Consider the following 14,387-nt stretch of genomic DNA (forward strand, 5'->3'; position numbering starts at 1 on the left):
ATCTGACGGCTGTAGGCAGAGCAGGGGATAAGAACATCCCTTGTGACACACACTCCATGCTGGCTTAACTGATCATAGCTTCTTTCTTTTTCCTTTTTAAGACAAAAGTGAGGTCCAAGTAACCTGGGACCAGCAATGTGAATGAGCAGAATCAGGACAATGAGTTCTAGCTCCACTCTCCTGTGACCTGTGTTTTGGCTTTCAGCAGCAGATCACCAATCTGGGCTTTCAGGTTTCTCATCTGTAAAATGTATTTAATCATATTGACTTGCTTCCCAGGGAAGTAATATACTGTATTAATATTTGTGAAGCACCTTGAGATTTGACAATAAAAGGTGCATTATACTAAATAGTGTTCATTTCTCTCCCCTCCCCCTCCTCCTCACAAAAGATAATCGATCCCCCTCATACATCATCTGTCCTTTTCCAAAAGTTCATCTAAGTGACTCCAGGCTGTTTTATTTTAAAAGAAATTAATGCTTCCAGTAATTCTCCAGAATCTGACAACATCTTTTAAAATAAATAAATAAATAAATAAGGGTAACAGTGACATAAAATAAAGGTTAAGGTTTTAAAATTTTCATAAGGAAACAGACTCCATTTCTGGTCTCATATGGGGTTATTATAAGCAACTACAAGTAATAATGATTACAGAAATGAGGGAAAAATACATTGGCAGTGTCATTTGAAAACAATTGTGCTAAGAGGCTTTTTACACACATTTTACACAGTGTGGATATCCAAAATGGGTTTTAGAGGATATTAAGAGGATTGTTTTTCAAGTTATTAAATGCTCAAATAGCAAGAATGCGAAAGATGGAGACTTGGCTGACAAAAATCAATCCCAGAGAAATCAAGAAGCTACAGAAGGTCTATAGGGCTGGTATGAAGGGAAACTTCCTCTCTTGGCTCTTGGAAGTTTAGATGTCTTTACAAAACAAAGAATTTCCTTTAAAAAATATACAACCTAAACTATCGTCTATCCCCTACCGGCTTCGTCTTGTGGTTTTCTCTCTACATGTGTGCAACTCTGATATTCAAAGCAAGCCACATTTGATCGCTATTGAATGATTGGATTGGCAAAAAGATGAGCAAAGTGCTTCCTCTTTTCCAACCCAGACTGGCCTCTTTCCTCTTCGCTCACCCCTACTCCAAGCCAGTTCCTCAACTTATCTTCACGGAGCCATCATTGTATCAGTCACTCCGACTTGAAACCACAGCCTTTTCTGACCTCCTGGTTTCATGACAAGTCCCCATGCCCTTAGATGGCTATGTATGCCTCAGAACTTACTGCCGCCTACAGGAGCCACCCAGGCGACCTTACTCCAATTCAAAATCTTTGAGATTTGGTGGAAGCCTGAGATGGTGCACTTCCAATTAGCTCACAGATGGCGTGGTGCATGGACCGCATTGTGTGATAAATATGATTTTATATTTCCACTTTAGAGAAACTTTCAGCCCGGGCAAGACTGAGTGGATGATCCTGAGCATATTATATTTGGAGTTTTTGTTTTGTTTTGTTACAAAAAAAGGAATGAAACAAGGTACATCATGAGATACAAGCCCCAATCAAGTGGGGAGTAGCTTGGCCATCTATCATATTCTGGTCTCTCACAGCTGTTTGCATTTCGTCTTGTTACATATTTGCTACATGCTTTGTTCTGTTATCATTTATTCCTTCAGCCATTTTTTGAGAGTTGACTACATGGGAGATGCTAAACTACACTCAGTGAATTAAAAAAAAATGATATAATTTCCCATCAGTGTTTCCAATCTTACAAGAGGAAAAAGCCAAGTAAGCAAAGAACTACAGTGAAGCAAAGTGTAATATTTCCCTGGGCCTAGAATAGTCTTCTCACTGTTCAGAACTACTTTTCCCACCAGGAAATTCTCATGGTTGTATGCCCTTTTTTAGATCACAGCAGTGCTAAGCCATATTCTTTAACACTCTCTTATGACTCTTCCCTATGATCCCTAGAAAGGCTTCATTGATCAAGATGCGTTGTACTCATAGACATGTTGGATGAAAACCCTATTGCACAGTAAGTTAAAGATAATACAAAATAAATTAATTTTAAAAATCAAGTTTGAAAATAAGTGATCCAATTTCTATGCCTTATCAAAAATGGGTTATAATAATAATTGTTCTAATGAAATAGATTATGGCTTGAAGGACTTCTAAGGACTGAAATGTTCACCAACAGATATAACTCTAAATACGTGATCTAAAGCTTAAAAATCACCCAGTAAATGTAGCCAGCAAAACACTGTAGTAGTCATACTGGTAAGGGCTCACCACAAATGCAGCACTGTTGGTGACTGGCTTCCATCTTTGTTGCTACCCTTGCTCTCCAGGAAGACCCCTAAGGGATAGTGTCTCAGAAAGGGTGCAGGCAGTTCATCTATTTAGTTACAGCTCAGAGGATTCCTAGAATCTCGGTTGCTCCCCTAGGTACTTCAGGTAGCCTCAGTATACCCAGTGTCATGGGCTACTGTTAGTGCCCACATTGAGACACGTGGGCAGAGCAGAAGTGCATTGGTGGCACAGGTTGTGGCTTTGATCTTGCCCCACTACAACTCCATGATTTCTGCACCTAAATTCCCTGTGTTTGGTTCCTGTGAACTCTGAGTCCCTACTCATGGCATTTCTCTTTCTACTTCATCAGCTCAGAGCTCATTTTTCATTTCATTTTTCTTTCTGTCTTAAGTGATAATAAAAAGCTTAAGGTCACTCATGCAAAAGAAGCTTGGTCAATGCTAATTCCTGGTTCAGACAACCCAACTTCCAGCAGCAATCTGCAGGTACAAAGTGTATTTCCATACTAGCCTACCCTAAGTCATAATAAAGCATAATGTTTATAACATGCCAGGCACTATCTTAAATATCTATGGGAATTGGCTTGATTAATCTTCTTACCAATCTAATGAAGTAGTTATTATGATTATATACATATTGCAAATGAGGAACTTAAGGCACAGAGAAATTAAGCAACTTGCTCAAGATTACACGGTAGATTCTAGATGTAGGATTCCAACCTAAATAGTTTACCCTGGGAATTATACTGTATGTTGTGTTTTTAACCAAAAAGACTTTCTCACACCATATGGGGTTGTGCTTAGGTATTCTACAGGACCACTGGGGAAATTTAGAGAAGGATACAATCAGAGTGATCAAAATAGTAGCGGAAAGAAACAATTATTCTAGGCAATTATTTCTCCTGGAACTCACCCTAATAACTCTTTGTGGTTAAGAACTTGGACTCTTGAATCAGATCTGTCTTAGAAAAAAAATTCTGTTAATAATAATAGCAAACACATTATTGAGTATTATTGAAGTTTGGTAAATATTACATGGATTGTGGTTTTTTTACTCCTCATAATTATGCTTTATATCATTATACTCCCCTTTTTATATGTACAATATTCTACCACTAGTGTAGAGAGAGAAGAGGCTAGAAAATTATTTGATTAGTTGCCAGAATCTTAGTTCCTACAGTGTCAACTATTGTAATACAGATCACTGCTCCCTACCTTTGGTAAGGTGTTTGGAATTTTACTTCGTGTCTTTTAACTTCTGCTACTTATTTACTCATTCAGTTATTGTTTTAACATATATAATCTTTAGGTAGTTGTACAAGAAGTGCTTCAATTTAACAAGCCACTCGTAATATTCATGGAATAAGTAACTCCAGGAGATAGATGGAATGGGAAGAGGTGGAGAAGGACAATGAACAGGGTGACAGTAATCCAGATGCACAGTACTAATAAACTTCTGTAGGTTTTTGAAACCTGAAAATGGGGGTATTTTATTGATTCCCGCACAAATAGCAGATGGGGAAAAAGAAATAAGAATAAGAAGAAAGAAAAAAGTGATGTCATGCACTTAGAAAGCTAAAAAAATATCAAGTAATAAAAGTGATTCTTCATGGGCTAGCTGTACTTTCCTCAGTAGAAAGGCTCCCTTTTGTCCTTTTGAATGAAAGCTACGTATTTCTTTCCTTTGAAAATGTACACCTGAATCCTCTTTCAGAAATACATTCGTGTAGAGCTGTTCCATCATTCAAAATACACAAGGATGGCTTTTCACAAGTTTATCATCAACTGAAAATCCCCCTTTCCAGAAGATCCCCAACTAAATTTGGGATAGCTGTATTTGAAAGATCTTAAGTTTTGCTCATATAATGAGCAAATACAATGAGCATTCTTCAGCACAATGCCAGCAGAGGTGTAACAGCCTTTTCCTTTTGTTTGATGCTCAAACTTTCCTTCTTTCTCCCTAGATTAAAGAGTTGGCACAAACACCTTGAACTCAAAGCAGACACTCTGAAAACATTACAGGATGGAATAGGAGAAACCCTAGGTCTCCTTGGCTCAGGTCGAAATTTTCTGAATAGAGACCCGGAAGCACAACAAATCAAAGAAAGGTTGGACAAATGGGATTGCATAAGATTGCAGAGCTTCTGCAGGGCAAATGACATAGCTGGCAAGATCAATAGAAAGCCCACCGATTGGGAGAAGATCTTTACTAGCCATACAACGGACAAGGGTCTCATATCTAAAATATACTTGGAACTCAAAAAATTAAACCACCCAACAACAAATCCTCAAAGAAACAACTGCCCAATAAATAAGTGGGCGAAAGACTTAAAGAGAAGCTTCTCTGAAGAAGAAAGAAGGATGGCCAATAGACACATGAAGAAATGTTCAACATCCCTAGCCATAAAAGAAATGCAAATCAAAACAACATTGAGATATCACCTCACTCCAGTTAGAACAGCAAAAATCAAGAACTCTAACAACAACAGATGCTGGAGGGGATGTGGACAGAAAGGAACCTTACTTCATTGTTGGTGGGAATGTAAACTTGTTCAACCACTTTGGAAAGCAGTATGGAGGTTCCTCAGAAGACTTCACATAGATCTCCCCTATGATCCAGCAATCCCACTTTTGGGCATTTACCCAAATGTTTACAAACAAGACCACACTAAAGCTATCAGCACAACTATGTTTATTGCAGCATTATTTACCATAGCTAAGATATGGAACCAACCCAGATGCCCCTCAGTAGATGAATGGATCAAGAAAATGTGGTATATATACACAATGGAATTCTATGCCTCCATCAGAAAGAATGACATTTCCCCATTTGTTAGGAAATGGAAAGGTTTGGAAAAAATTATATTAAGTGAAGTAAGCCAGGCCCAAAGAAGCATAGGTCCCATGGTTTCCCTTATTTGCAATATCTAGTATATGTATGAGTCAAGCGGAAAAGGTCAGATAATGTGATGTTAGGAAAATGAACCCTTAGATATGTATTTTAATGTTTTTTTCTTTTATGCATGTGTTTCTAATGCATTTATAAGATTATTTCTTTGTTGCTTTGTATGTCCCTCCCCCACAGTGTAACCCCCGCTTTCACTATATTTGATGTCAGTATAACATGTGGAGGAGATGGGGACAAACAAGTCATTTAAGGATTCAGGTGGACCTGTTGCAACAATGAGAAGTACAAAATGTCATGTCAAAACCAGCTTTACAATGTCGGTGTGGGGGGGGAGGGGGGTACAATTGGGTGGGGGGAGGGGGGTAAAATTGGGTGGGGGGAGGGGGGAGGCGGGGAAGGGAAGTGAAGGGTAAACAAAGGAGGAGGCTGCAATGCTTGGTAAGAAATGTATGCATTATCCTGCCCATGTAATTGTAGCCCCCCTGTACAGTATGTTCTCAAATAAAATAAAATACAATTAAAAAAAAAAAAAGAGTTGGCACAAACAAAAATATGTAGTTCTCAGTCTTGGTCTTACTTCTCCAATTATAAAAATAGTGAAATGTCATTACATCAGATGGCCTTTGTAAGTTACATCAGACAGAACTTCGTAAGTTCTCAATCTTAGTTTGCTAGTGTTAGCAATGACAAGAGTGTGGGAGTACTTCTGCTGTTAGTAATATTAGCCGTGCTACTGATCAGATTGTAGCATTAATGACTAACAACCTCTTAAGAAGAGAAAGGACCAAACTTCAAAGGGCTCAAATAAGCTGCTCCCCATCACAAAAGACATAACCAGGTTAAAAACTCATAAACAGAAGCCTAACTCCTGCTTTCGATGTATTAAGACAATGAGTGTTAATAAAAAGAACTCTTAATCATCTTCTGCCTAATGACATTCTCCACAATGCAGTTAATTGCCCAATAGACCCCGTGTGTTTTCACAGAGCTGTTTATCCAAACGGCAAGGTTTAAGCTATACCTTTTAGCTTTAACTTCCCAAGAACAGGAAGTAACTCCATTCATTCATGGAGTATGTCTTTCGAAAGCCTGGCTGCTGTTTCAGGGGGAGAAGCTAGCTCAGGGAAAGGAGAAGTGATTAAATCTCTGTCTCTTACATGCGGAAGCCGAGACCTCCAGTGATTGTTTCACATGATGTGTTTCTCAGTTTCCATTCTCCTTATTGCTCCGCTCTTAAGAGGGGCCTGAGTGCTTCTCATATGGAGTCATTCCTTATTTATTCAGGCATTCCTTCAGTAACTAACCATGGAGAGTCCACTGTGTGGAGTCCACTGTGTGGAATGTAAAGGAAGGCAGCACACAGTCTCATGTACAGTAAATTGGTAGAGTAGACAGACTAAAAACAGATATATAAAATACTGACAATCACTATGAAATAAATTGATAGGAGAGCAATAATAGCAAGAGGCCCACATTTAGAGAGAATAGAAGACAAAGGCCTTTGGGGAGGTGACACTAACCCTGGGCCCTGGAAGATGAGAAGAATCCAGTCATGTGAAAAGCATGAAATCATTTCTGAGCAGTAGCAGAGCACAAATACCTTGAGGCAGGAGAGAGCTGGGACATTTCCTAAGTAGAAAAGAGACATGATCTGATTTGGTTTTTTAAGAATACAATTTGGGCTGCTGCAGCGGAATGGGGTAGAGTGGAGCATGCTTTAAAACTGGGAAAACACTGCATGGTTAAGAGCTGGTTTTCATGGATTAGATGGTGACCAGAGAGAGGAAAAAGAGCTGGATGTTGAAAGATACATACTACTATTGGACTGAGGGATGGATTGAAGATGGCAGGAAGGTAAAATTTGCAACCAAGCTTTATGTCCTTCTTCCAGTTTGAGACAATAGATGATCATTGTTCTTATCATTGCATGGCAGATCTTAGGGGGAGAAAGTAGGAGATGGATACAGAAGAAGAACAGATCAGAATTATCCTTCATATTCATAATTCAAAATAATTTATAAAATGGATGTCATCTCTCTTCCCATATATATAAATATATACCTATATATATATTCATGAATAGAGAAGAACAGATTTCTGAGAGCATATCTGACCTCATTCTACATGCTTGTCACATCAAAGAATTCTCTGCCACCCTGGGTTAGCCTTATTGCAGGATACCTCAGTTGATGTAGTATTGATTCCTAATCCTGGTCTGAGTCCCAAATTTCCTATGTTCCATCTCCCTAGATACATATGCAAAAGAGTGTGCAATAAGAGTATACAATCCTTATAGATGTGAGACATTCTGGTAAAGGATGGACTGGAATAAGACCTAATTGTCAAATAGTTCTTCTAATAATATGTGGAGTAGGTTTGTCTTCCATTCATTAGTTGAATCTTTAGAGACCCCCCAAGAACATAGCAGATACAGAAACATGGCCCCAGAAGAGCACACTAATGAGGACTTACACAGTAGTGTAGCTCTCCTCTGGTCCACATGCCCTCTTGCTGTTGCAGGCTTTCCTTATTTCTCTGTGAGAAGTTTGAATGCATCCTCTTCTAGTTCTCAAGCACCCACTCAAGATCTGTAATTTCAGTCAAACCAATATGTACAAACTATGAGAAAATAAAATATAAAGGACTAAAATGATCCAACCCAACTTTTCCTCTGTGTAAAATTTATATTTATACTTTCAACAATAAATGGGAATCCTTAGCCTTTCTAAAAAGAACAGAAGTGCCATTCATGTTTTGTGCTATTTTTGAATTCTTTTGGCCCAAATCCAGGTTGAATATAGTTTCTACTATTACATGAAATCTTGGTTTTTTTTTTCTTTCTTTCAGAAATCCATGTGTTAAATGCCTTCCTGACTTCTGGGGACAGTTTATCTCTATAGATAAAAATGTGTATTTTCCCTAGCTATCTATCATGTCTACCATGTCATACTTAGGTGCTCACCTGGGAAAACCAACCAGAGGAAAGAAATTAGACTGAGTATAGTAGAGTGAAGGAAAGAAACAAGAATCTTCTCTGCGTCTACTTTGCCACCTCTAACTCCTACTCCAGTGAAAACAAAAGAGACTCACAATCAGTGCTACCTAACAAAATGTCCTGGTGTTTGCAACCAGAGAACCCCAAATGAATCCCATGTTCTATACCAGTCATGAGGATTATGACAGATAAGAAGGTAATAACTGCACAGGGCCCTCTGTCCCTACATCATCGCCTGGTGGTAAAAACGTGCAATACTCATGTTCATCCTCAGTTCTCATTGGTTTATTGCCAGGGTTGAGCTGAGGTCAAGAGTGGCTCTATGCATCATGGGCGTGGTAGAATGAGACTCTAAAAGCAATACAACCCATTTCCCCTTTCCTTCTACTATCAGGATGTTCAAGACCCAATTACTGTTAGTGGGTCACCTCGGATACCCAGTGATGCTTATGTCTTTAGTCCCAATAATCACATATTGTTTTTCATTATTTTGAAGTGGATATTGACAACATCTCAACCAGTCTTCTGCATGGATTAATGCTTGAGCCTTTGGGAAAAAGTTGCTAAGTAAGGTCTGCTGGCAGGCCTGCATAGGTTACGTTCCCTTCGATTGAAAAACAAGAAACTTGTAGCGGGGAGGCAGTTGTGTTTGATTCTGTGCTGGCTTGTGCCAGTTGTGCTGCAGTAATAATTATCCTACAAAATCTAATTAACAATTCTGTAAACTTTGAAATATTAATGCAGAATGAAATAGAATTGTTTCTATGAAAACAGTTGTATGTTTAGGAACGATTCAAGAAAGTGAAGGCACTAAAAATAACGGTGTGGGACGAGGCATGAGAGAGACGGAGGGAAAGCTCAGGGAAGTCAGTTCGCTGCTAGCGTCCACCTGCTGACTGCCTGGAAACATCTTGAAGTTCTTTCATTTTAATGAAACCCAAACTTGACATTGTAACAGTCCATGAGTGTTGTGATGCCAACAGATTATGAGTGTGGCCCTAGAGAGACTTTCATCCTACCTCTAAATATCAGTTAATGAATGTGTATTTGTTCATTTAAAGTAAAGCACAATGATGAGAGTTTAGGTCTATTCAGTTATAACTTCCTTCTTAACTTTTTTGTTTAAAAAATATTAACCAACTAAGTACTGTATCAGACAAAAAAATATTTGCTGTGAAAGTCAATCCCAATTCTTAGTGAATAGGAGGAATGTCAGTCTAAGAATAGATAGAAAGTGATAAACATCATTCATATATACTTAATGAATCCAATAACATTGACTAAATGTGGCTCACTTATTTTGGTAATCAAGGGATAAGATGGGACTGTGGGAGCCATGCTCTCTCCTTGGGGTTACCTTGGATCAGAGTTAGCTTCCTACAGCTCATACAAATGTCCATAGGTACCCCCCCCACACCCCTCCAGTCTCAGACACCCTTGGAGTCTGTTTTAGGGTCCTGCTGTGGTCATAGGATGCTCCTACACATTAGAGTCAAGTGGAAACAGGTTTCATGGGCCAGCTCCACCACTGACCTCCCTCTGATTTTGGACCTTGGATTTCCTTATTAGCAAAAATACTTTATCTCTCACAGAACCTGTGGAGAGAATTAAACATGAACGTTTTCTCTATATATGTCAGAACAGTAATATATGCATGTGGCCCTAGCTTCTCAGGAGGCTGAGCTCAGAGGTTCATGGTTCTATTCCAAGCTAACTCAAAGAGCAAGTAGGGTTGAAGGCACAGCTCAGGTGCTTGCAAGCACCCCAGTATCACATGCATATATATATATGTACACCATGTATATATACATATAGATACATATATATACATACATAGACATACATACATACATATACACACATATATACATAGCTACATATGTATGATGGTCTTACAACACTCAAAGAAAAGAGCCCCTTTTCTTGTTTCTTTCAAATGCAAAAATTAGTTTTAGGGGGTGCCTGTGAATAGATTAAAAATATAGACGTTAACCCCTTCTTGCTCTCTAGTTTATTTGAGCATCAGTGCTTGCATTTGTTTGTTCTATGTTCATAAACATCATATTAAAGAAATATTTCAGCTATGGTCCTTTAACAATATCATTGTGTTTAAAATTCCTGTTTGGAATGACATAAATACACCTTTTGACAGCTGTTACTTTGAATTTCTTACATTTCGCTGAAGAGACTCTTGGCTTATCAGCCACTAAGGAAATAGAAAAGGGCCTCTATTCTCTAGGTCTACATAGTCACATGTAGTAAAGTGAGGCACGGGTGTCTCTTAGGGGCTTATGCTAAGCCTTATTATCCACAATTATTGGCCTAATTGTTCAAAGTCTTCACATATACAATTCTACAAATTCCATTCTTACGCATCATCTTCTATATATTCTTCTACTGAGCCTCACATTTGCTGAACAAACAATATCCCTTAAGCTACACTCCTCATGCCCTTTGGTTTAAATATTGTTTTCAGGACAGGGACTGGCTAACTTGTTTCCCAGGTTGACTTTGAACCCATGATTTTCCTGCTTCAACCTCTTGAGTGGCTGGGACTAGAAGAGCCCACCACCATACCTATTACTCCATTACCTTTCCACTGCATGTGAAATTGCTTGTTTTGTGAGAAACAATGTCTTTGCCAAAGCTCAGAGATGATCTTGGTGGGACAGGCTTTTCTCCAAGCTCCTATGTAAATCTAGGCCAGTGCACTGCTTCGAGGAGTTGACAAACTCCACTGATGCTTCCTTTTTTTTTTTTTACTTCCATGAAGTTTAAAATAAACAATTAACCTATTTCTAACACAGTGTTTGGTATTGATTTAATTTAGCATGTGTTATTCATATGCATGCCTCACAACGGTTGCTTAATTGTCTAAATCTTCCCGTGCAGAGTGCTGCCTATGGATTCTCCTTCCAGAGAACACTCCTAGCAGAGTGTGGCTTACTATTTCCATAACATCTGTCTTTTCTACTAAAGAGCAGATTAACAATTAGGCCTCTTTTAAAGGTGTGTGTGTGTGTGTGTGTGTGTGTGTGTGTGTGTGTGTGTGTGTGTGTGTGTGTGTGTGTGTGCGTGTGTGTGTGTGTTTAGGAAGGGACAGCAATACAATAGTTTGCAGTTCTATGTCCAAGTCCGAGATGTTGATTGTACCCATAATGCAGCTGGAAAGGTTGCCTTTTTCTTTTACATTTTTCATGCCACAGAATTACACATTATTTCCATCAAACACAACCATCAGCAAGAGAGAACGTATACAAACTCTTCTGCTCTCTCTCTCTCTCCCTTTCTCTCCTCTCACACACATACACACATATACATGCATGCACACATGCCTACAGAGCTCCTTCCAATTGTGTTAAACAGTAAAGCAGAAGGATTTTTTAAATTAGTGTTGTGTTTTGGCAATGGTTGCTGATGTGTTCATGTAATACCGTTTTAATCAAATCCCCCAAGCTGAAGACCTTTAGGCATATCTTAGGCTGCAGTCAGTGCATAGGGCTTATTCTGCTTGAAGTGGCCACCAGGGAGGCACAATCAGCTGTTCCCATGGAGAAGTTTGTTATAGTAATAAAGAATATGTAGCAAAGGTAGCGATGGCATCAATTAAAGATATTTTTGACCATCTAATGGTTTATGAGAATACTAAATAATTGAGAACAAGTTTTTGAATCTGTTTTCTTTCTGCATGTTTCTGCATAGCTACACATTCACCGTATACATAGGCCAGTGTTTAGGATCACTCCTTTTCCTTTCTTAAAGCCTCCTTTTCAGGGGTACTGTACTGTGTGAGAGACACTAGCAGCCCTTACATCACCAAACTGATTTTGAGAGGGTTAAAACTCTGCTGTAAATCTTTGCTGCAGGCAGAAATCTACCATATGAAGCAGGAGAACAAATTGTGTTATCAGTTTCAAAAACAATCTGTTTTGCCATTTATTTACTTATTTATTTTTTAAAACCAGTGTAAAACAGAACAATAGAAGTTGACTGGCTGTGTGGGCTTTGTGCCTTGTCCCTGGGTTCCAAGAGCTTTAGGGGTTGAAATGGAAATCGGGCAAGTGTGGTTTTGGTTAAGTACTCTCAATGTGTTTGCATCTTGGCAAGGAAAAAAGGAAAATCAAAAAGGTCAACTTACTTCAATTCACAATTAGTAGATGTATGTTCATGAATTACTTCCTAAAGATTTCAGAAGGAAATAGGCAGGGTGAGTTTATGGCATGAATTCTAGGGATGATGTGACATGCAATGCATTTCCTAGACCAGTTCAGTAGGCCATAGACATAGGGAGATTCACGTGTAAAGGTGGAGTTGTGCTTCAAAGCAATTGGATACATGTTATGTGGTTTCAGTGGTACCAATGGAGGTAGATTAAAATTTAGGCACAATCACAATGATCATTCATTTAGGAAAAGTAATTTCATTTGATCTATTTTTCAAGTATTACAAGTGTATAAAGTCACTCAGTGGCCAGGAACTGGTGGCTTACGCTTATAATCCTCATGAGGCTGAGATCTGAGGATCCGAGTTTAAAAACGGCCTTGGCAGATGAATCTGCTAGACTCTCATCTCCAATTATTTAGAAAACAAAAAACAGAAGTAAAGCTGTGGTTCAAGTGGCAGAGCTCCAGCCTTGAATGAAAAAGTCAAGCAAAAGCATGAGGCCCTGAGTTCAAGCCCTAGTACCTGCACAAACAAAACAAAACAAAATATCCCTACTCTGTGAATTGGTTTACCTGAATACCGAATGGCACCCAGTCTTTCTGAGGATCTCTGTGATCACAACGTGAGCAATGCATTACACATGAGCAGTGGACATTCTCTCTGGTTTGCTGGAGTGTCAAATTCCTGAGCATTCGTTAATTATACCTCATGTCAAATGTACTTAGTTCAGTATAATAGTACCTTTGTATTTTATTAGGGGTCCGCAAACTCCAGAGCAGGAGCTAAGTCTGGTCTGTTGCCTATTTTTGTAAACAAAGTGTTATTGAAACACAGTGAGAGCCATTCATTTCTATATTATCTATGGCTGCTTTATGTGAGAATGGCAGAACTGACGAGTTGTAAGAGAGCCTGAAAGTGTGACCTAAAAAGAAGATATGCACTATCTGATCATTTTCAGAAATAAGTTGGCCACTCCTTCACTTATAGAGTCTTTTAATGTGATGATTCAAAGTTTACCTGTTATCTTTAATATATTCCTTTGAGAAAAAATTTATTTTCATCTCTCACAACCCTGTTTGATTCCGAAGATTATAAGAGTAGGAATCTGAGAATAAGATAATCAACTGAGATTGTGAAATGATTCATACTTTTCTTCTGACCACAGCTATTGAGCAAACAACATCAGCAGTTACTGAGATAGAGCCACATGTCCAGCACAAAGATGTACCAGGTTGAAAGGATTTGATAGTTACTTCCCAAACCTGTGGCTCCATTACAGGGGACAGGATCCCTTGGAAGTTGAGAAGCAAGAGGGAGGAGGAGGATGGAGGGCGAGAGGAAGAAGAAAAGAAGTAAAATAAGGAGCAAAGCTAAAATGTGACATGCAGACTGGCTCTAGAATTCAAAGAGACTGTAGAAATATACAGGAACAAAGTGAAAGCATCTAAAGCAGTCACTTAAAAATGAAGGAGTTACCAGAATAGCTTTTCCTTGGGTAATGATTCCTTGATGGTCATCTTGCTTTGGGTGGACAACTGGTATGTTTCCACAGGTGCTCTGGTATGTAGAAAAATGTAGGCCTGCTTCATTCTCCTCTGACACATACAGGATGAGCTGCAGAGAACTGGTCAAAGGCAATGTGAACAGGACACAGAGTCGGCACGTCTTTGTTCTGAGCTAAGAAACCCTCAGCGCCTGTCTTCTGGCACAGTACTAGTATTCCCTTCAGTGCGTGAGTCTAGACCCCAAAATGGTCCACTAGACGTTTTCTACATCTTTTCTAAAGTAGAAAGAGTAAATGAAAGTGGCATGAAGTCAAGATTCCTCCATGAAAAAAAAAAGAATTTTTTTTGGAGATAATAGTCATTTACTATTGAAAATACTTGGCAAGTAGTAGATAAGAAGACAAGCAATTGAAGGGAAAGGATCAATTTTTGCCGTTATAAAGTGCAAAAAATGAAGCCACTCCCTAGTCCCTCTGGATGACTTTTTATCTTCTAGGCT

The sequence above is a fragment of the Dipodomys merriami genome, unplaced genomic scaffold (genome assembly GCF_024711535.1).
Source record: "Dipodomys merriami isolate MVZ:Mamm:240054 unplaced genomic scaffold, mDipMer1.0.p SCAF_13, whole genome shotgun sequence".
Taxonomy (NCBI): Eukaryota; Metazoa; Chordata; class Mammalia; order Rodentia; family Heteromyidae; genus Dipodomys; species Dipodomys merriami.